Source organism: Rhinoraja longicauda, chromosome 17 (assembly GCF_053455715.1).
Source record: "Rhinoraja longicauda isolate Sanriku21f chromosome 17, sRhiLon1.1, whole genome shotgun sequence".
Taxonomy (NCBI): Eukaryota; Metazoa; Chordata; class Chondrichthyes; order Rajiformes; family Arhynchobatidae; genus Rhinoraja; species Rhinoraja longicauda.
The window spans coordinates 35369734-35393774 of NC_135969.1; the positions used below are offsets into that span (position 1 = coordinate 35369734).

At 41.1% G+C, this 24041-nt stretch overlaps 1 protein-coding gene across 3 annotated transcripts in view; it reads left to right on the forward strand.

The window, feature by feature from the left end:
* foxp1b (forkhead box P1b) overlaps positions 1-24041 on the forward strand; it is a 495107-nt gene that overhangs the window by 41180 nt on the left and 429886 nt on the right. For 2 of the 3 annotated variants that reach the window (XM_078414505.1, XM_078414510.1), the window contains exon 2: positions 13185-13303. The gene's annotated coding sequence lies outside the window, so the exon portion shown is untranslated. Of the gene's footprint in view, positions 1-12121; positions 12217-13184; positions 13304-24041 lie in introns of those variants that run through there. The other variant, XM_078414506.1, reaches the window with a different exon arrangement.

Below are 24041 nucleotides of genomic sequence, written 5' to 3' on the forward strand. Positions count from 1 at the left end.
GACTGCATCAGCCGGGGGCATTTGGTTCACAAAGACTAAGCTGCAAAGTGCATTTAAAATATATAACATGCATGCTTTACTAATGTGCTTTTAATATTTTACCAGTTGCTGTTATCCATATAAATTGTGGATGTGATTCAGTGAATTGTTTTTCTAAATAGAGTTATCAGAATGTGAGTCTAATTTCTCACGGATGACATTGAAAAAAAGCTCGTCACTTTCTCAAGTACATTGGGATAGTGGTAGGAGGCTGTTACCCTGTGTCACTATGTTACCAAGGTATTACTACATTGCAATGTTGGGAGTGTGACATTTCTGTAGTAAGTTAGGAATAGGAACATTCAGGGTGAATGCACAGTCTTTGAACCAGGTTAGGGGAATGAGAGGACACAGGCTCAAGTTGAGAGGGGCAAGATTTGAGGGCCAACTTTTTCACTCAGAGGGTGGTAAGTATATGGAATGAGCTGCCATAAGATGTAGTTGAGGCAGGTGCTAGAACAGTATTTAAAAGGCACTCGCACAGGGAAAACGGATAGGAAAGGTTTAGAAGGATATAGGCCAAATGAAGGGAAATAGGACGAGCTTAGATGGGGCATCTTGGTCAGCATGGACAAGTTGGCTCAGAGGGCCTGTTTCTGCACTTTATGACTCTGTGACTCTTTAGTGTGTTTGGCTGAATGGAAATTCACCAATTGTCCTCAGAGGTGGCGTTGTCGCCAGTCCTTGTTGATTAGAGTCTGCAGGTCAGGAAGTCAACAATGCAGTTACAAAAGGGGGTGGGGTTGCTGAATCCTAGGTCCTGGAGTTTGGATGAAATTATAGTGTTGAAGACTAAGCTATAGTCAATAACTAGGGAGACTGAGATAGGTGTACTTGCTATCCAAATGGTCCAAGGATAAATTAAGGGGCAGGGAGATGGTGCCCCCCATGGACCTACCTGTTGTGGTGGTGGATGAATTGCAGTGGTCCTAAACTGTCTGGTTACCGGGAGTTAATGTGTACCATGACCAACCCCTGGATGACGATGGACATTAGAGCCACTGGACATTAAGCCCCGCTACCTGGCTTTTCGTGGGAACCAGTATGATAGTGGCCTTTTCTAAACAGGTGGGAACCTCGGATTGAGTGGAGAGATATCCACAAATACTCCTGTGCAGGTTCTGAGGACATGGCCAAGATCTCCATCCTGGTCAGACATTTTCCACAGGTTCACTCCCAGGAAGGCTGACCTGCTGCCTGCGTGGGAGGTACAGGTGATCCAGAGTCTGTGAGATAGGGTGATATCATTACACTGAGCCCCAGTTCATTGGGGAGGGATGTGATGTGATGTTGCCAGTGATACTGCTCTCCTTTGCTCTGTTGTCAGTGATTCCTCCTGCCTTTGCCTTGTAAAGCTCAAAATGGAATAAACTGAACAACAAATTGTTTTGAATTCAGTCAGAACAACAATTTGGCTGACACACTTGTGACTTGGCAATGTTATCTGGGTTTCATGTTCAGATCATTATGCTGAAGAGTGTGCCATTGTGAATGTTGAATAAAGCGGACAATGGAGAAAATAAGCCAAGATGGCAATTGAAGGAAGTGATCCATAGCAATGTTACAAACAAGAAAGGTTCAATAAATGAAACGACTTTCTTCCACCATCATAATTTTAGTTTAGTTTTATTTAGAGGTACAGCTTGGAAACAGGCCCTTCCACTCACTGAGTCCACTGACCAGCAATCCCCACACAATTACACTATCCTACACACACTGGGAAAATGTACAATTATACAAAGCCAATTAACCTACAAACCTGTACGTCTTTGGAGTGCGGGAGGAAACTGGAGATCCCGGAGAAAACCCACGCAGGTCAAGTGGAGAACGTACAAACTTCGTACAAACAGCACCTGTAGTCAGGATCGAGCCTGGGTTTCTGGCGCTGTGAGGCAGCAACTCTACTACTGCGCCACAGTGCCACTCATTATTCAAATAATATTTGGAGTTTCAAAACCAAAACGAAGATTACTATCATTGTTCGTTTTATTTGTATCTTTTTGTTTTTCTTGTTTTGTTTTGAAAAAAGAATTTTGTTACTGACAGCCAATTGATCACTAATGACATCCGTTGTTATATGATCTAATTTTGGGTAGCACAAAAGAGGAGGTGAGAAATTTATATCTTATACATACATGGAAGAGTGCTCTATCTTTATGTTAAAGTTGGCAGTCTTTTATCGTGGGATATTTAAACACATGCCTTAGCCTTTCTATTTCTGAATTTCTGCCTCATCTCTTTTGGATAATAAGCATCAGCTTGAATTCAGAATTATTTTCCAGGTCTTGGTTTATACGATGGACTCTGAGGGAAGGAACTTAGACCTTCCAAGTTTGTGGTTACCAAAAGTCAATGTAACCACGATGTGGATGCTAAAATTATATTTCACAGCAATTATTCAGTCTGTGTTTTTTAGATTAAACATTGTGTGAGATGTTATTGTTTCAAGAGGTGCTAGCTTTGCATGCTGAGCCAGCGTTTAATTGTCCCTCCCTAATTGCCCTTGAGAACTTTAAACTTTAGAGATACGGCGCTGAAACAGGTCCCTCGGCCCACCGAGTCCATGCTGACCATCGATTACCCCTTATCTTAGCATTATCCTACACACTAGGGACAATAGACAATAGACAATAGGTGCAGGAGGAGGCCATTTGGCCCTTCGAGCCAGCACCACCATTCAATGTGATCATGGCTGATCATTCTCAATCAGTACCCCATTCCTGCCTTCTCCCCCATACCCCCTGACTCCGCTATCCTTAAGAGCTCTATCTAACTCTCTCTTGAAAGCATTCAGCTAATTGGCCTCCACTGCCTTCTGAGGCAGAGAATTCCACAGATTTACAACTCTCTGGCTGAAAAAGTTTTTCCTCATCTCCGTTCTAAATGGCCTACCCCTTATTCTTAAACTGTGGCCCCTGGTTCTGGACTCCCCTAACATCGGGAACATGTTTCCTGTCTTTAGCATGTCCAATCCCTTAATAATCTTATATGTTTCAATAAGGCTCCCTCTCATCCTTCCAAATTCCAGTGAATACAAGCCCAGTTGCTCCTGTCTTTGAACATACGACAGTCCCGCCATCCCTGGAATTAACCTAGTGAACCTACGCTGCAGGCCCTCAGTAGCAAGAATATCCTTCCTCAAATTTGGAGACCAAAACTGCACACAATACTCCAGGTGAGGTCTCACTAGGGCCCTGTACAACTGCAGAAGGACCTCTTTGCTCCTATACTCAACTCCTCTTGTTATAAAGGCCAACATTCCATTGGCTTTCTTCACTGCCTGCTGTACCTGCATGCTTCCTTTCAGTGACTGATGCACTAGGACACCCAGATCTCGTTGTACGTCCTCTTTTCCTAACTTGACACCATTTAGATAATAATCTGCCTTCCTATTCTTACCATCAAAGTGGATAACCTCACACTTATCCACATTAAACTGCTTCTGCCATGCATCCGCCCACTCACACAATTGAACATAGTTCCTCCAAAAACAGCACCCCTCACTTTGCTGGCTATCTTCACTCATGCCACGCTTCCATCGTAACCCATTTGTAAACATTTACAATTTCTACTGACGTCAATTAACCTGCAAACCTGTACGTCTTTGGAGTGCGGGAGGAAACCAGCACACAGAGAAAACCCACGTGGCCACGGGGAGAACGTACAAACTCTGTACATACAGCACCCATAGTCAGGATCGAACCTGGCTCTCTGGCACTAAGGCAGCAACTCTCCCAAGAAGTTGGCGGTGAGCTTACTGCATTAACCACTGACGTCCTTGAGGTGCGGGTATCCCACCAAGCTGCTGGAGAGAGTGTTCCAAGATTTTCACAAGTTCACAAGTTATAGGAGTAGAATTAGGCCATTTGGCCCATTGAGACTACTCTGCCATTGAATCATGGCTGATCTCTGCCTCCCAATCCCATTTTTCCAGCCTTCTCCCCATAACCCTTGGCACCCGTTCTAATCAAGAATTTGTCTATCTCTGCCTTAAAAATATCCACCGACTTGGCCACCACAGCCCTCTGTGGCAATGAGTTCCAGAGATTAACTAGCCTTCGAGACTAAAGATGTTCCGAGTAACGAGACTAAAGATGTTCCTCCTCACTTCCTTTCTAAAAGAGTGCCCTTTAATTCTGAGGCTATGACCTCTGGTCCTAGACTCTCCCACCTGAGGAAACATCCTTTCCACATCCACTCTATCTATGCCTTTCATTTTGACCCAGTGATGGCCAAGGAATGGTGACCAAGTCAGGATGGTGTGTGCTTTGAAAGACAACGTCTAGCTGGAGGTGTTTCCATCCTTATCCTGCCCTTGTCAATTTAGCTGGTGGAGGACGTGGGCTTGGAAGGTATTGTCCAAGGGAGACTTGGTGAGTCGCTGCAGTTGATGGCATAAATTGCTGCTAATGTGCATCTGTGGTGCAGAGAGTGAATAATGGTTGTGGATGGGGTACTTATCAAGCGGACTGCATGTAATGGAGAGTGCCAAGCTTCTTGATAGTCGTTGAAGCTGCACTCATGCAGGCAAGTGGAGAGTATTCTATCTCATATCTGACGAGTGGGTTGCGATGAAAGTGAATGAATAAAAATAGATAGCCAGGTGAGAGATGCGGCTTTTGGAGGAACCATGTTCAATTGTATGATAACAGAGTCATTGAGTTACGTGGCATGGAAATTGATCCTCAGCCCAACTCATCCATTCAAACCAAGATGCTTTTCTGTGCTGGTTCCATTTGCTTGTATTTGGCACAAAGATATTGTGAATTTGGCCTCTTAAACTTTCTTAGCTAGCAATCCATCTAAATGTATTTTAAATGTTGAAATTGTCCTCTCAGATACCACTTCCTCCGCCAGCTTGTCCTACATATCCACCACCCTCTGTGTGGAAAAACCTGCCTTGAAGATGCCTTTTAAATCTTTCACCTTTCACCTTAAACCAAGGTCCTCTAAGTTTAGACAAACCTGCACTGGGAAAAAGATTGTGATCATCCTTCTTGTCTGTGTCCCTCAAATTGTATAAACCTCCACAAAGTTGCCCCTCAGTCTTCACGGTGGCACAGTGGTAGAGTTGCTGCCTTACAGTGAATACAGCGCCGGAGACTCAGGTTCGATCCTGACTACGGGTGCTGTACCCACGCATTCTCCCCGTGACCTGCGTGGGTTTTCTCCGAGATCTTCGGTTCCCTCCCACACTCCAAAGACGTACAGGTTTGTAGGTTAATTGGCTGGGCAAATGTAAAAATTGTCCCTAGTGGGTGTAGGATAGTGTTAATGTGCGGGGATCGCTGGGCGGCGTGGACCCGGTGGGCAGAAGGGCCTGTTTCTGCGCTGTATCTCTAAATCTAAATCTAAATCTAAAAAGTAAATACTGGTTTCAAACTGCTTGATTTTCAGTGGAGTGAAAAGTAGTATCTGTGTTAATGGCACAGTAAATATTTATGCTGCTATTTCATGTTACTGATTTCATACCAAGCTTTCATTAGCTTTATCCCAATTTTGTCAATAAATTCATCGGCCTAGATTTTGCAGTCATTCGTAAGTCGTGAGTCGTGAAGTAACTACGCATTCTGCTGACCACATTTAAAGCTGTCCAGAAAGTTTTAGCAATTGTTATGTCATGGGCTTCTTCTGTTCTTGCCAATCGTGACATCCAGGAACAGTATTGACATTAAGTTGGTTGAGAATTCTCAGAGAACAATGCAATGTTAACAGCACATGTTTAAAAACATTTAAAATATATTTCACTCCCCAAAATATATGCAGCAGACAATGGTAGGAGCTGAAGTGGCAAAATAAATGACCGAGTGGAAAGTATCTGTGTTATTGTTCAAAACCTTGTGCAGGGCTAGGGAGGTTGCTAAATAAACGATGGGTGAAAAGGCTTTAAAACAATGCATCAAGTGCTAGCCTTTTTGTTTAGACTTTTAGTGATACAGCATGGAAAGAGGCTCTTTTGGCCCACCAAGTCCATGATGACCAGCAATCACCCGATTGCACTATCCGACACAATACGGACAATTTTTTTACGACTTATGGAAGCCAATTAACCTACAGAGCTGTACATCATTGGACGCCTGTACACCCTCTCTTCCAACAAATAACCTTGATCTTTCTTCAGATATGTCCCATTGCCTTGCACCCTATCTTGATTGATGCACACCCTCTGTACGGAGTTTGTACATTCTCCCCGTGACCTGCGTGGGTTTTCCCCGGGATCTCCAGTTTCCTCCCACACTCCAAAGATGTACAGGTTTATAGTTTAATTGGTTTGCTAAATTTATAAATTGTCCCTAGTGTGTGTAGACTGTGTTAATGTGCGGGGATCGCTGGTCAGCGCGGACTCGGTGGGCCGATGGGCTTGTTTCCGCACTGTATCTCTGAACTAAACTAAAAGGTAGGGTTTAGGGGAATATTGGCCAAACGGGACGATCTTAGATGGGACATTTTGGTCAACATGGATGAGTTGGGACGAAGGTTCTGTTTCCGTGATGTACGACTCTGTGATTAAGTTCATTTGGCTGCAAGAAAAATCTACCAATTGTCTTCAGAAACACAGACAGAAACACAGATTATGCATCTTAGAAGCTTATCTTAGAAGGTTAAGTTGGACTGAAGGGCATGTTTCCATGCTGTATAGCTCTATGACTATGAACCATTAATATCCAGGGAGACCTTTATGCTGATATCTGATTAATCCACATTGTCCTTTAGTCTTGACTTCCATTTTTGTCAGTATTTATGTAGATATTTCAATCATGTCTGCAAGGCATGGACTAACGTACATGATTTGGTATAACTTCATTGTCTCCAATTAACAATAGGACAGATAATTCGTCATTGCCATGCTTTGAACTTTCAAATCAAACTTAACACGGCACTACATCGTTTGCAGGAAGGAACTGCAGGTGCTGGTTTAAACCGAAGATAGACACAAAAAGCTGGAGTAGCTCTTCGGGTCAAGACTCTTCTTCAGACACAATCTCGACCTGAAACATCACCTATTCCTTTTCTCCAGAGATGCTGTCAGACCCGCTGAGTTACTCTAGCTTTTTGTGTCTTTCTTCACTATAAAGTCTGTGCTCACCAATATTTATGCCACTATGTTGTATCCTATAGAATTGTAAAATTTTAAAAAGTAATGTGGACAATTCCCCATTTCCCTTATATTGGCATTAAATGATCTGGGTGGGGCATCTTTGCCACACCTAGCCTTTGTTTTTCTTTATGAGTGAGCTTTAAGTATTGAAAAATAGGCTCATACTATATGAATAATAGTTGAGCCTAACTCTGCTGCCAGGCATATCAACCCATGTAATTTTCGGAGAAGTATGAAGATTGGGAGGAAGACTGGCAGATATTTCCCCTCCCGAAATTGGAGACAGTTATGTCAGTTGTATTACTCAGAAACACTTCCTTGTGGATACAGAAGAGTTGGCAATCTGGCGATGCTATCTAGAAACTTTCCAATCTGTATGATTATACATTAAGCTGCCAGCACAATTACTACCAGCCAGCTGTGAACATTTCCAGGAACTTTCTTAGTGGATCGTTGGCACGGTGATAGAACATAGAGCATAGAGCGTAGAACAGTAGAGCACAGGAACAGGCCAATTCAGTCCATGACAGACCATGTGCTGAACATGATGTCAAACTTGATTAATCACTTTTGCCTGCACATGCTCCATATTCCTCCATTCTGTGCATATTTGTGTGCGTATCTAAAAGCCTCTTTAATGCCACTACCCTATCACCTTCCACCACCACCCCTGCCAGTATATTCCAGGCACCTACAACTATCCTGAAAAATAAACTTGCCCTGCACAATATATTTAAACTTTCTCCCTCTAACCTTCAAGCTATGCCCTCTGCACTCTGAAATTTTCATCCGAGGGAAAAAGTTTTGTCTGACTACCCTACCTATGCCTCTCATCATTTTATAAACTTGTGGCGGATCAGGCCACTCCTTGGGTCAGCCCCTCGTTACGTGACGGACAGGCGTAAGGGGTTAAAAGTGAGACCAAGGGGAGGCGTGGCTCATCCCTAGGAGAACTACGCTGTGGGCAGGAGCTCACAGCATAATAAAAGAATCTTACTAAAAACTGCCTGGCGTCTTGCCTTTTCTCTGGCCTCCGCCAGGCCACTACAAACTTCTATCACTTCTCCCCTCAGCCTCCATAGCTCCAGAGAAAACAATCTCTCAAGTTTGTCCAACTTCTCATTATTGCTAACACCGTCTAATCTGGGAGGCATCTCGAAAAAGCCTCCACATGCTTCCTGTAATGCGTCAACCAAAACTGTACCAAAATACTACGGATGTGGACTAACCAAAATGTTATAAAGCTGCAACATGACTTCCTGACTCTTATACTGAATGCCCAACCTATGCATACCACAAGCCTTCTTTACCACTCTATCTACTTGAGTTGCTACCTTCAGGGAGTTATCGATTTGGACCCCAAGGTCCCTCTGTACATCAATGCTGTTAAGGATTCTGCAATTAACGATATACTTTCCCATTACACTTGACCAGCCCCCATCCCCAAGAGCATAACCATTGCGTGGTTCAGTTTAGGTTTTTTAGTTTAGAGATGCAGCGCGGAAACAGGCCCTTCGGCCTACTAAGTCTATGCCAACCAGCGATCTCCGCATATTAACACTATCCTAAGCACACAAAGAACAATTTAAACCTATACCAAGCCAATTAACCTACAAACATGTACAGTGCCCTCCACAATGTTTGGGGCAAAGACCCATCAATTATTTATTTGCCTCTGTACTCCACAATTTGAGATTTGTAATAGCAAAAAATCACACGTGGTTAAAGTGCACATTGTCAGAATTTATTAAAGGGTATTTTTATACATTTTGGTTTCACCATGTAGAAATTACAGCTGTGTTTATACATAGTTCTCCCATTTCAGGGCACCATCATGTTTGGGACACATGGCTTCACAGGCGTTTGTAATTGCTCATGTGTCTTTAATTGCCTCCTTATTGCAGGTATAAGAGAGCTCTCAGCACCTAGTCTTTCCTCCAGACTTTCCATCACCTATGGAAACTTTTATTGCTGTTTATCAACATGAGGACCAAAGTTGTGCCAATGAAAGTCAAAGAAGCCATTATGAGACTGAGAAACAAGAATAAAACTGTTAGAAACAGTGTTGTTGCTCTTTTAAGTACTTCTTGGCAAACTGTAACCTGGCCAACCTATTTTTACGGCTAACCAGTGGTTTGCATCTTACAGTGTAGCCTCTGTATTTCTGTTCATGAAGTCTTCTGTGGACAGTGGTCATTGACAAATCCACACCTGGCTCCTGAATACTGCTTCTGATCTGTCCGACAGGTGTTTGGGGATTGTTCTTTATTATAAATTGAATTCTTCTGTCATCAGCTGTGGAGGTCTTCCTTGGCCTGCCAGTCCCTTTGCAATTAGTAAGCTCACCAGTTCTCTCTTTCTTCTTAATGATGTTCCAAACAGTTGATTTTGGTAAGCCTAAGGTTTGGCTGATGTCTCTAACAGTTTTATTCTTGTTTCTCAGACTCATAATGGCTTCTTTGACTTTCATTGGCACAACTTTGGTCCTCATGTTGATAAAATGTGAATAACTTAAAAAATATAACACCAATTTCAATGAAACTTGTTCCATTAGCACCAAAGTGATTACGGTGAGTAAGGTGGGCCTAAAATTGTTGCGCTACCATTTACCGTTTTGGCTGTAGTTCAGGAACAAACAAACAAACAAACGAGAGTTTTAGTATATAGATTTCACATTCTAGTACCCAATTGGGCAAGGTAAGTTTTATTAAACAGTCTAAAGTAGAAAGACTCTTGTTAATAATATCGTCATTTTCATTCTGTGCACATGCATGCTGGTTGATATGACTCATGATGGCCACTGTTCCATCAAAAAAAGAAACAACCTAATTATACTAAGGCCCATTTGAACAATATTTGGGCACATTACTTGAGCAGTCATGGGCAGAGTGTAGCGTAGCTTTCTCGCAAGCAAATCTCAAGTAGATCTATTTCAATTGGGATCTCGGTTACCTCACTAGCAGATGGTTTCAGCAAGTTCCAGAAGAAATGGAAGGAATGGGCCTCATCTCTGCTACATCATTCAAATAAGATCGTAGCTGATTTTGTCACCCCTGTGCCATTTTACTGCATTAACCCAATATCTCTTGATTCTCTTTATATTAAAAGTCCACCGAATTTTTGGATTCTCTTTCCAGCACACACAGCCTCCCACAGTCTGGGAACGTTTCATTTCCATCATTTTGAATTGGGCAACTTTCCATATTATTCATGATGCCAAACCGAGTCTGAAGAAGGGCCTGTCCCGCTGAGTTACTCCAGCATTTTGTGTCTTATCTTTGGGAGTATAACAACCAAGAGGTATCAGGGCAATGAAATAGCAAAGGATTTGGATAGATTGCTTGAATTGTTTTGGATATTAGGGACATTAGCTTTGAATTCCATGCCTTGATCCTTTCTAAATCTGTACATATTTCTTTGCAATAACCAACTTGATTTTGTAATCAGCTTGGAACTTGGGAATATCTGCCCTGCCCCCTGTCATTCAGTTTCCTCAACCATAAAATTATTTGCTTTTCCTCTTGTCAATTTTATTCCGGATTCTGTGCCATGAATGTTTTGTTATTAGCATGTAGACGAGCTGGTTCCAAGCTAGGTCTCATAGGTAATTTTCGCTTGAGCCAAAGTATTATTCCCTGTAAGTTTTAATAATCTATTTGCAATCAAATGATTATTAATAATGTATTAACTGGAATATTGATAATGAGCAACGACGTAAGTAAAAGATTTGTTCCTTCAAAGTACATGCTGAGAAAAAGGTCACCTTTTGAATGCACAGTAAATTGTTTTTTTTCCTGTAATATACCACTTTCCTTGCGTTCCTAGCATCCATATTTGTGACTTGGATACACCAGCAATTCCTTTACTTTAAACTTGACAAATTAATCCTATTTCGTAGGATGCACTGGAATTTGGAGCAAATGCACTGCCCAGGAAATTCGCCTTTTCACTTGTAGCCTTTTGCCAGTAAAAGAAGTCGTTCATTGCAAAGAGCCCTTTAAAAGGCAAATAACAGATTTCCCATTTTTGTTAAGTCTAAATTTTAATTGAATTTGCCTGGTGGGAATGTGCGGGCTTGAGTCTGTTATCTATTTAATCCCGAGACTGATTTACAGAATGTTGAAATTAAAATCACTACAGGAATTAAAGTCAAATGGCGTATAAAATGGGTGTATGAACGTGCCCTCGATCTCTGTATATGTTAGGTCAATATCAGAGCTGGAGTGTAGGCTGGTTTACAGGCGTTTGGAACTTAATCTTGAAAGTACAATTAATTTGTGTAAAATTTGCAAAATAAGTAGCATAGTCTTTAATTAGTGTGAAATCTACAACGAGGAGACATTAGTTTGTAACGAGCTCATAAACAAGTAGGTTTAAATTAAGTTGGTTTAATCATTCTAATTATATTCCCAGCATTCTGTTTATTCTCACCGCTCCATCATCCCAATACTGTTCAGAATGTATGTCAAGCAGTAAAGTGAAACTATGCATCTCTCCCAGATTAGCGTGGAGAATTAGCACAAACACTAAGAAGTCAAATTTAGCTTCAATTTCCCAGACGTTTTAGAATGAGGAAATCCTGAAAGTAATGATAATATATGTTAACTAAAATCATTTTGGGATCTTAATAACTTGAAGTAGGCTCCCAGGGATCTAAATTAATTCAAAGATCTCGTGAGGTACTTTTACGCATTGTGTGGAAGTGGTTGCCAATTATAGACCCTGTGGTGAAATTGGCTGGATTCATGCAGAAGTAGATACGTTATCAGTCGTGCCTTATCAGCAGTTTTCAAAACCAAATGTTCTGGTCGGAATATGCCAGTAGTGGAAAGTTAGCTTTCAGTAAGTGGTGTTACAGTTGAATTCCACATACATAAATTATGACAACTTGGGTTGGCTGTTCTGTGGTTTGTTGTGTCTGGTTTGGTTCCTACTTTGAAAGTTGCAGTTGCACTTGGTCATTTGAGGCTTGTTTTCACAGTCTGGCCATACCAGCAGGATCCCTGTGCACAGCAGGGGAACAGACAAAGCAAAGCTAAACCCATGAACAGATGAACATGTGTTATTAACAAACAATGGTAAAATATGTACCACATATTGCAGCTGTTACTTCTACTCCACTGTAGTTAAAACATGTGGAAAAATAGAGGGAAAATTTGCCCTTTTTTTTGGAACTGTGGCTTGATGTTGAAACCTTCCCCCAGAATTTACATTGCCTATTAATGGGGTGACGGTGACGAGTAGAATAAACAAGATAACATATGCTTGAGGAAGAAAGAACTGTTGGTAAGGCTACAGATTGAAGTGTAAATTTAGTTCCATATGAAAAGGGTAAAATCAGTACTTGAATGTCCGTGAAGGAATTACAGCTAATGATAAAGTTGCATTAGAATTGTGCAGATTAATTCAGCAAAACGTTTAAGTTTCAATGAGTAAACCTTGGAGATGTTACCTGTTTATATATTAACTATGAAATACAGTTTTAATGTCAGCATGAGGGAGACGGATAAATAGTCCATGTTTACTGCATTCAGACAAGAGAATACACAAAGGATTAATTTTCAGTGAGCTACATCATCAGGGGAGTACAATCATACTGCAGAATGATGTGCAATACCAGATTATAGACAGTTGCTCTAGTTATTTATAGTTTGGTCGACATTAGAGATCTGAATTAAATGCCTTTCCTCCAGCATTGTCAGTCATCTGTCTGGAATAGATGTCCAAACCGAAAGTTTAAATTCATGTATAAATGATGAGTAGAATGACATTTTGGAAATGAAAGAAGTAATCGCAGTTTTAGGCACCCACACATCATGTTTATTTGCATTTTAAGTTTTAGTTTTATTATCAGAGAAAAAAAAAGTTTCATATGTTCCAAGTAAATGGCAAACGTTTATTCCTTCTGGTCTGTTTTAGGTGCTTCCCCCACCTCAGGCCTGTTGTTTTTTGTTAGTAACATTTATCACGAGGAAGTTGTGGTTTTTCGAGATATTTCCCGCTTTGAGAGTCTTATCAATAACCTGTGATTTTGTTTTTGTTTCAGTGCCCTGACTGAGAACTTGCAGCTGGAATCGTTTAGAATGGTGACATTATCGACTGGTTTGGACCCCAAATTTTGATTTTTATGGAATTGAAATTTGCCAGCTGTAGAGGGGAGAAAAGGTAAGATTGATAATAAATGGCCGCCTATGTGGAGGGAGGGGAAAGGGGAGGGTGGAAAATGATTTGGTTTTCTGGAAGTCAAAAGCAATCTTTTAATTGTCATCGAAAATGTTTTCTATACAATCGCATAATAAGCAGCTGTGTTAGTCCATGGTCCCCAACACTAAAGCCTTGCTGATTATTACACATAATTAGAGGAACACAAGCCGACAATCTCCAAGGTTAAGCTGCACCTGGGCTAAGTTGAAGGTCTAACTTTGCTTGGATCAAACAAACACTTTTCAAAGAATATCTTCTCTTTGATAATTTGTACAAGGAAGACAACTAAGTGGCTGATGTAAATATAGTCCATTGACTGCACCATATGAAAAAAATATGAAATGTCTTCATTCTTGATTGCTGCCCGAAGGAACATTTGTGCCCAATATCAAATAACGAACAGGATCTGATCAGCTGATACCCTGCAAAGTCAGGTAATGGCCCAAAATTCACTGTCAACGTCGGCACATTCATAAAGATGGCCCAGGTCACGAGTGAGGCACTGAAGCAGTTCCATCATTCACAAAAGTGTAATTCAACAGAAGTGGGAGCTTTTGAGTATCGGAGAGGTGAAATGTCCAAGAGAGCCAGCGATTTACTTTTTTTTGGAGCTCTTCCTTCATCGGCCAATTCATATCATATAACACAAGGATGGACCCTTCACCTCAAGATGGTTTCATTGACTGAGGTCATTGACTGTGACTGACACTCCGCCATTTAACACAACCATGCCTGGTTATCCTCTCCAGTAGCCTGTTTCGGCCCACCCTACTTTCAGAAATATCTCAACCTCATTGTCAATTAAACTTAACAACTTTCTCTCCCATTGCTCCAGATCCCTTGGGGTGGAGAATTCCATAGGTTTGCCATCCTCAGGGTGAAAATTATTTTCTGATCTCAACTCTAAATGGCATACCCTGTCTCTGAGGCTTTGATCCATGGTTCCAGACATTCCAGCTATCAGGAACATCTTCCCTATATGTAGTCCTGTTGGAATTTTATCTTTCTCTGGGATCCCCCTCCATTCCTATCTATTCCAATGAATATAAGCTGAATGAACCCAATTTCTCCTAAACATCAGTTCTGCCATCCCAGCCATCTTGCTTGTAAATTTTTGTTATGTTTCTTCTGTGGTAAGAACATTCCACTGAGATAAGGAAGGCAGAATTATCTTTCTCACAGAATTTTGGACTTCTTCTTTTGTGTCCACACAGGTGACCCACCGACTTGATAAAGAGTAGCACAGTTGCCTATTGCTTGAGCTGGTCGCTCACGCACGAGTGGCTTGAATATATTCATGTCTTGGCTACATTGGGGAGCAGTGTCCATTGCTCACTAATATTGGTCCATGATTTGATGTGGGTGGCAACAGTCTATGATCTAAACAGCAGAAGAAGTGTGCCTCAAAGGCCATATTTGTTTGTGAAAATCAAGAGTGTTTTATTGTTGTACTAGACCAAGTGGACCCGTTGGGCCCAAACCTCTCCTACATTGGTACAGCACCCTCTCCCCCCCTCCTCCCCTCCTCCCCTCCTCCCCTCCTCCCCTCCTCCCCTCCTCCCCTCCTCCCCTCCCCCTCCTCCCCTCCCCCCTCCCCCATCCCCTCTCCCCCCCTCCTTCCCCTCCCTCCACCCCCTTCCTCTCCTACCCCCTCCCAACCACCTCTTCCCCTCCTTCCCACTCCATCCCCCTCAACCCCCTTATCCTCCCCCATCCCTCCCTAGTGCAATAATACCAATAATACTATGTATTTCTCAATAAGTCATTAATTTTAGTCACACTTATATTACAAAGTTGAAATAACTCGTTTAAAAAATCTGAGTAGTTTCTGTGCTTTTCCCTGTTTCTTTACATTCTTTTTTGTAATGTAAATGTTACAAGAGATCTTTGTTTTTAGACTCAGTCATCAAAGCTGCACAGATGATTAGGCTTTCTATTCTCGTGGAAGTCTCTTCAATGGTGTATATTTGATTTGTTGATTCTATGTCTGTTTATCTCTTTATTTCGCGACAAAATAATGTCTAGGGAATACGTGATTATGTAAGTAATATCATGTGGTCCATGTTGTCTTTATAGATATTAGTTTTGTTGTCATAACGAAACTTAGTCTTAAGTTGTGTCGGTAATTAATAAATGATACATATTACTATCGTTATAATCAATGTTCATTATTTATTTTAAAGTAGATTACTGCTGATCAGGCTTGAAGATAGTGTTTTGAGAAGTGACAATTCTTTATTTTTCATGAAGTTCTCCTTTCGTTTTGATTACAACAGTGTTTATCTCGTTAATGAGAATAGTCTCGAATGCATCTCCAAGAACAGGTGTAGCTGCAGATATTATAGTGAAATAGGATCCAGCTGTGGTTGGATAAGAACACTCGGAACTAATTGGGGTAGTTATTAATTTGGCTTTTTGGGAACTTTCATAGCATTAAATTTAACGCAATGGAAATTGGGTGGTTCCTCTGAAGAGTTAGTCATTTTGTTCGGTCAAGATTTTATCCAGTTCTGTGCCACCTGACTAATGGCCAGAAAATTCTATCAGACTTGAGAAATCTTTTCCCTTAACTCCCAAATCAACTTGGGAAACATCTCATCAGACATTGAAGGATTTATCTTGCTCAAAGTCTGCTAAGATATTTAATATCTCATCCTTTTCAAAGATAATTTGTTCTACAGTTCAATTGCTCCTCTCCCGAATTCTTCAAATGCAATACCTTTCCATAAAATACAATTGCCAACTAGCGTTGTGAACCACCCGCATGCAATTGTTTCCAATGTCTTCCTCCACCTATCATCTCTCTCCCCCTCACATAATTTTCCATCTACAGCACAGCTATTTACTGTCTGGTAGGATCAATACACACGGAGGATAAAAAAATAAACTTGTACTATTGCTCATGGCACAGTCTCACCCCGGGGATGAGCATTCAGTACAGTTTATCACCAGTTTAACATGAAGTGATGGCCCCCGCAACGTTGTCCAGTTCCCAAAGCAAAGACTTTTAAGAACTGGCCACTCATGTGACTGAAATAACTAGCTGTATAGCTCATTTGTCCTTCCTGGAAATATCTGACTCTTCCCCCCCCCCCAATCCCAACGGGTTAATTGAAATGAGTAAATAATCATTCAAGAAATATTGGTGGGGAGAATGCACCAGATGTTGCAAGCACTTTGTGTCACCACAGCTCTCTCTTTATAGTTTTATATTCTTAACAGAAGTTTCACTCTAGATTGGAACCTTGCTGCAGATGTGCTTATTAGTCATGCTGACATCAACAGTATCAATTACTTTTAAAAATGGAAGTCATTTTAAAACTTTACTTTTTAATCCTTTAATTTGTACATCTTTTATCTCCTTAATTCAAACAGAGTTGTAAATACTGACAATATGAACTGAAAAAAATGGTACAAATACAGTGTCTTTGGTTACTTTTTCTGAAATGTATAATTTGCTTGCTTTTGATGAAAAGTTTGATCTTTTTGGGGGTTTATGGACAGTTTTATTTATCACAGCTGTTGATAGAGTTAGATGTACATTTCTAAGCCCCTCTCACATTTATCAATAGCATAATCTACATTTGTCTTTCTAAGTATGTTCATATTGAGAATTGTTTAAAATGACATTGGGAGAGAGGAATTGGTGCACTTGGTTCAAAATAAGACTTACAGGGTTGTGGTCACAAGGTTCACAGTGAGATCTCCATAGCAGTTAGATATTGTAGCATGTTTCTCTGTTAGTTATCATTGTGACTCAGTAATTTGAGATCTCGTTGAATAATACATTTGACATCAAACTGTGGCATCATATTGGGCAAAGGTCTCTGTTTTGCAATTCACTTATTATTTAAACCAGTCTGGTTTAAAAATCACAAAACACAAAAAAAAATGCAGTCACTGTCTAAAGTCTGTCTTTTACAGTTCATAACAACAGCGATGATTTATAAATATCAGGACATATGATGAACATATTGCTTTGTGATTTCTTGGCTACAATAAATCTTTGATTCAAATAGTTTTCAACTGCAGTTTCACGAAAACAAAATTAAACCCATAAAAAGTTTAAAACACATCTTTGAGCTCTTCCAAAAATATGCTTTATTTACTAACCCAGTAAAGCTGTCACTTAAGATTCCCAGTTCTCAAAAGTTCTCTTTATCAGTAAATGTATTTTAACATTCAACGATTAGCTTCCTCTACCCATGGGTCTTACTCCCAGTTCAAATCAATAATTGGTTCAGATTTTCTCCTCAATTTAGCTGGCCAGCTGCCAACGTGAAACTATTGTCTAAGTTGGTGATGATTGAAATTAACATGACATTTGTGCCGTAGTAATGGAATATGTTAGTAATTAATTTCATGACGCCGAGGAAGGTTCCATCATCTACCATCTCTAATCAGCAGGAGGGTAGGGGGGGATGATGGAACGCATCCAGTAAACATTCCACTGCAGTGGTTATCCCAATCTGTGTCAAATTTGGTTTTGAAATATTGCAACAGAACCAAACCAATTGATAATTTATTACAACAGCTGTCACCCCAGTTTTTGTTTATATAATAGTGCATCCAGAATGTGATGATAAAAATTAGAAGGGCAGACGTTAATTCGATTGGAATATCGAAAGCCAAGGAACCCTGCAAAAATTCACGCCCTTTGAAAGGACTCTTATAAATATATATTTTGTTGAACAGTTCAGTAAAGCTGGTGTAAATTTGCACTGCAGTGGTCTAAGTGGCACCTAAATGTTTTGATGCTATCTTCAAGGATTCACGCCGATTCTGTTCTGAAAGCATGGTTAATATTTCTTTTAAGGGGTATAACTGGCCATAATCTCCCGTCACAAAGACAGATATCCATGAATCAAGTAGATCCCGATTTTTAAAAGTAATTTGATGACAGTTAAGGGAGATTGGAATTTGATTTTGACTGTAATGCAAAGCATGCCATAATGAATTGGCAGGGTGCTTTAAAAGTTGTTTGAATTTCTTTTCCTGTAAAGAAATTTGAACAAGGCATAAAATCAGACAGCACTCAGTTATTATCTGTTTTGTGCTGCCTCAAAAGGCCAATTTTAGTCCTTTGTACCAGCCAATGAATGAAAAAATGTCCTTCAGTGAATTATGTGTAGATCAGATGAATTACTCAGAGCTATCAAAAGTTACTGACCATGAACTTGTAATGTGCATTAAAACATAGGGTAAAATGGTGCAGCCTGAGAGCCTTGCATCAGTTTTGTGTTCGGCTGCCTAAGCTGTGATATTCTACAGTGCGTGAGACTTTAGATTGTCACTCGTTGGCAACCTTCCGTCCTTGCAGGGAGTGAGATTGCTGAAGGAATCGTGTCGCGAAGAGGAGTACAAAGGGAATGATGCAACACCAGAGGGCTGGAGGAATGCTCAGTGAACGTTGTAGTGTCGGAAGCAAATATCTCTCTCCATCGAAGATAGACACAAAAAACTGGAGTAACTCAGCGGGGACAGGCAGCATCTCTGGAGAGAAGGACTGGGTGACGTTTCCGGTCGAGACCCGTCGAGACCCTTCTTCAGACGCTTCTCTCTCCATCCCTCTCTCATCCTAGTTCTTCGACGACTTTTTCTGTCCTCCTGATTAAATCTTATTGATTGCATGCTTTGTTGTCACCTTCCCCAAAGCGAACAATGATCCATTATACATTTTCCTTGAACCGCATCCCATTTGATCTCTCATTTTCACACCTTATCCCTCGTTATCTCGATGTTTCCCGCTCCTCTGACTCTCAGTCTAGAGAAGGGTCTTGACCCGAAACGTCACCCATTCCTTCTCTCCAGGTATGCTGCCTGTCCCGCTGAGTTACTCCAGCATTTTGTGCCTATCTTCAATACTTGAGGGGCGTTGGTTGGAAAAATAATTGGGAGTAAATAAATGGGCAGCCGTTTGGGACTTAATTTTAAGGTGGGAGAAGCCAGAGAACATTGTTCCCTACATTAGAGTGCTGTAATAATGCTTAGTAATAATTAAAACATATCCTGTAGAAGATGAAAGTCAGGGGAGAGGGAGTCTAGAGATATGGATGGGTAAGGTGTGAAAATGACAGATCAAAGCAGATGGTGATAAGGAAATCTTCAGCCTGAGAGTCAGGGGAGAGGGAATCAAGAGGTTTTCACACCTTACCCTTTCATATTTCCAGACTCCCTCTCCCCTGACTCAATCTGAAGAAGGGTCTTGACCCGAAATGTTACCTATTCCTTCTCTCCAGAGATGCTGCCAGTCCCGCTGAGTTACTCCAACTTTTTGTGCCTATCTTTGGTGTAAACCAGCATCTGCAGTTCCTTCCTACACACTGATGTTTGTAATGTCGTGAAACTTAAGAACAAAATAAAACTATTATACCAAGGAAATTGCCCACTTATTCAATTAAGCGGTGAGGAAAACGTGGTTTGGAGATTAATTGGTTTCACACCCCTTCCCTTCCATTATCCCCTGTGTGTAGAGAGGAGGTGCAAAGGTGGGTTAACATGGGACTAGTGTGAACGTGTGATTGATGGTTGGCGTAGACTCAGTGGGCTCCATGCTATGCCTCGAAACTGAACTAAAATAAAACTAAACTAAAATATGTAGTTAGACACAAAATTACTCATTTACTTTATGCTGTATGTATAGGATATTTGTTTTTGTATGTAACCTGTAATTTTGTTTGGAGATAATTAGATTTGTAAAAATTAGTTTCAACTGCTATTCCAAATAATTAATTTGGTGCAGTAATCAAATTTCCCTACTGTGAGTTCACTATTTATAACTGGTTTCTTATATTATAGTAATCATCATAAAATACCTTTATTGAAATGGTGAGTGTAGTAACTGTGGGAGGTTGTTTCACAGAATGCTGGTGAATGTCAATTTTCTTTTAGTTAAATTAATTCATTTTTGTAAGTGAAGATGGTTGAGACCATCTGCATGTGGATAAACAGGCAATTTGTGAGCTGATTTGGCTGTGTGAGTGAATGTGTGTTTGCAACTGAATCTGTCCGTGTTTAAATAGTCAGCTGCTGCTGAGCGTGCAGGGAAGCTGAAGCAGAACATTGACCTCAATAATAAGTTCATGCAAAGCAATATACCTGTTTAACAAAAATTAGCGAAGAAAATCACGGAGGGTTATTTTGGTGAAATTCACCATAGTAACTCTATTGTGTCGCAATAATGCATCTGTTTAAATATCCTCATGTCAGTGAGTACATTTTAGATTCATGCATTAGCACTCACTTTGGCAATTGCATATTACATCATAATGTTTCAGTAAAGAGGCTTAAAAATTCCAGGCAGATTACTGTTTGTTTGGTTAACATTAAAGTGTTGCAATTTCTTTCAGTGGTATGTTGTAGAATTAGTCCATCTTCCTCTTTTTGCATTACCACGCACTTCACACTGGGGAAATCAAGTTAGCAGTTTGCAGATTTGACCAGTCGTGGCAATGACACCACGTTAGAGATACTATTCAAAATGTACACAGTCACCTTGTACAATTATTTCTTTAAGGTGACTTAGGAGTAAATCTAAATGACTTGCATGATGTTTGTATACAGTTTTTTGAATGGGGAGTCATTTGGAAAGTTAGCAAAAATAACTTTAGTCTTACTGCTGCAGACTTTCTCACCCTTTCCGGTTTATAACGGATAGTGTTATGTGGTGGAGTATTACAACACTGAATATGAATCTGAATATAAAAAATCAGTGTTTTAATGCTCCGTTTGCCCTATTGTGTGCAGTTTTGGTCTCCTAATTTGAGGAAGGACATTCTTGCTACATAGGTTGGGCAGGGCTTGTATTCACTGGAATTTAGAAGGAGAGGGGATCTTAGAGAAACATATAAAATTCTTAAGGGATTGGACAAGCTAGATGCAGGAAAAATGTTCCTGATGTTGGGGTCCAGAACCAGGGGTCGCCAATTAGTACTGAGATGAGAAAAAACCTTTTCACCCAGAGAGTTGTGAATCTGTGGAATTCTCTGCCACAGAAGGCAGTGGAGGCCAATTCACTGGATGTTTTCAAGAGAGAGTTAGATATAGCTCTTCGGGCTAACGGAATCAAGGGATATGGGCAGAAAGCAGGAACGGGGTACTGATTTTGGATGATCAACCATGATCATATGGAATGGTGGTGCTGGCTCAAAGGGCCGAATGGCCTACTCCTGCACCTATTTTCTATATTTCCAATATTGATGATGTGCTGTGCCATTCTCCGACTAAGGAACATAGTGTCATAGAGTCACACATCACAGAAACAGAAACAGGCCCTTCATCCCAGCTTGCCCATGCCAGCCAAGACGTCCCATCTACACTAGTCCCACTTGCTCTCGTTTGGCCCACATCTCCCTAAACATTTCCTATCCATACTTCCTATCCAACAGTAATAACTTTGGTTTGTTTCTTTTAGTATACTGCTCATCCAGACGTTAAAGCTCAGATGGACATTTAAGTTGAAGAAGTTTTGTAAGACTCCTTCAACTATTGACTGCCAAGGTGATATACGTGAAAATTACATTCAGTACCGATTGCCATTTTGATTTTACTCGGTGTCTTCCAAAACGGTTGCTTTCTGAAACGGAGAATATTCTATTAGCTTGCGTTTGTTTTTTTGACACTTCAAAATGCAACAATTTTTACTCCTAACACCTGTGAGAAAGAGAAAACCACATACATATACTAAAAAGGGGGAATCGGGTCGAACCTTGGAGGAAGAGTACCCTATATTTCGCTTGGGCAGCTTACAACCCAGCGGCATGAATAATGACTTTTCTAACTTCAAGTAGCCCTTGCTTTCCCTCTCTCTCTATCTCTTCCCCGTCCTAGTTCTCCAGCCAGTCTGACTGTCCTCCTGATCCAATTTTACATTGAACGCCTCATTGTCACCATGCACTAGCTAGCAAAGATCCATTCTACATTTTCTTTGACCTTCGTCCCCTTTGATGTCTCATTTTCACACTTTACCCTTCCATATCTCTCATTTCCCTCTCCCCTGACTCTCAGTGTGAAGAAGGGTCTCGACCCGAAACGTCACCCATTCCTTCTCTCCAGAGATGCTGCCTGTCCCGCTGAGTTACTCCAGATTTTTGTGTCCATCTTCTGTTCTATGTTATATGTTATGCTTCATTTGTGGAAGCCCTTTATTAATTGATTTTAGATTGGTGGAACTGTGTTAATTTTGAGGTAATAACATGCATGTTTGGGTTCAGCAATACATCACAGCCAACTTTCTGTCTCTTTGAATCTTTTTTAAATATTCTGTCGGCAGCCTCTTCTCTCACTCTGAGGAATCACTGAAGAATAAGACTTGCACTCTGTTTACCTGCAAACAAGCTCAATAGATTAACCTCCTTTTTTGGTGCCAGCTGTTCCACAACCTGTTACATACACCTGGCATTCCCTGAAGATGGTGCAGTGTGGCACCCATCTAAAGTCAACAACAGGGATCGCATTTGGAGCAGAAAGCAAACTGCTGGAGGAACTCAGTGGGAACTCAGTGGTTCTTTTGTGGAGCGGGCTGGAGAGAGCTGATCTGCAGAAATCAGAGGAGATATGGGTGAGAGTGCACAGTCCACATTGGTGGGGAGGAAGCCACATTTTCTGAGGAATGAGGACAACTCGGATGTCCTCAAGTGAGAAGCGTTTTGAGATCGGATGTGATGGAGTTGGATAAGGGGTGAGGAAGGGGTGGCATCCTTTCAAGAGATAGTGTGAGAGGAGTTGAACTCAAGGTAGCTGCGAGAATCAATGGGTCTGTGGAAAGTTCGTGTCCTAAGATGGAAACAGAGAAATCAGGAAAGACAAGAGAGATGTGAGTGAGGTCCAAGTGCATTTGAGGGCAGGATGAAGTTGGTGGTAAAGTTGATGAAATTGATGAGGCAGGAGGTAGCCCCAAAGTAGCTGTTGTTATTGTGGAGAAAGAGATGTGAAGTGGTGCCAGGGTATATTTGGAGCAGAGTGTTTCACGTAGCTAACAAAAACCCAGGCGTAGCAAGGGTCCATTCAGGTGCTCATATCTTGACCTTTGATTTGAAGAAAATGAGAGGAATCAACTTTGATTGTCCAGTATAAGAAAATAACTGCAGATGCTGGTACAAATCGATTTATTCACAAAATGCTGGAGTAACTCAGCGGGTCAGGCAGCATCTCGGGAGAGAAGGAATGGGTGACGTTTCGGGTTGAGACCCTTCTTCAGTCCGACAAGCGATCACCACTTACACTAGCACATCCTACACACTCGGGACAATTTACAATTTTACCGAAACCAATTAACCACACTTATTTGGAGTGTGGGGGGAAACCGGAGCACCCGGAGACAACCCACCTGGTCACAGGGAGAATGTACAAACTCCGTACAGGCAGCACCTGTAGTCCAGATCGATCCAGGGTTTCTGATGGTGTAAGGCAGCAACTCTACCGCTGTGCCACAAGATCGATTGGTTCTCTGTTTTAGGAAGAAATGGGGGGCCTTGAGGTCTTCCTGGTGGGGAATGGAGATGTAAAGGCTCTGGATGTCCAGGATAAAAATAAGGTGGTGGGACGCAAGGAATTTAAAGTCGTGGAAGTAGTGAAAAGAGCGTGAGAAGTCCCGATGTAAGTGGGAAGGGACTGGACAAGAGGGGATAAGATCTTCTTCTTGCGTACGGCGTGCACAGCCTAAAGTTGTAGGTCATGGGTAGACATCCAGGCCACGGCA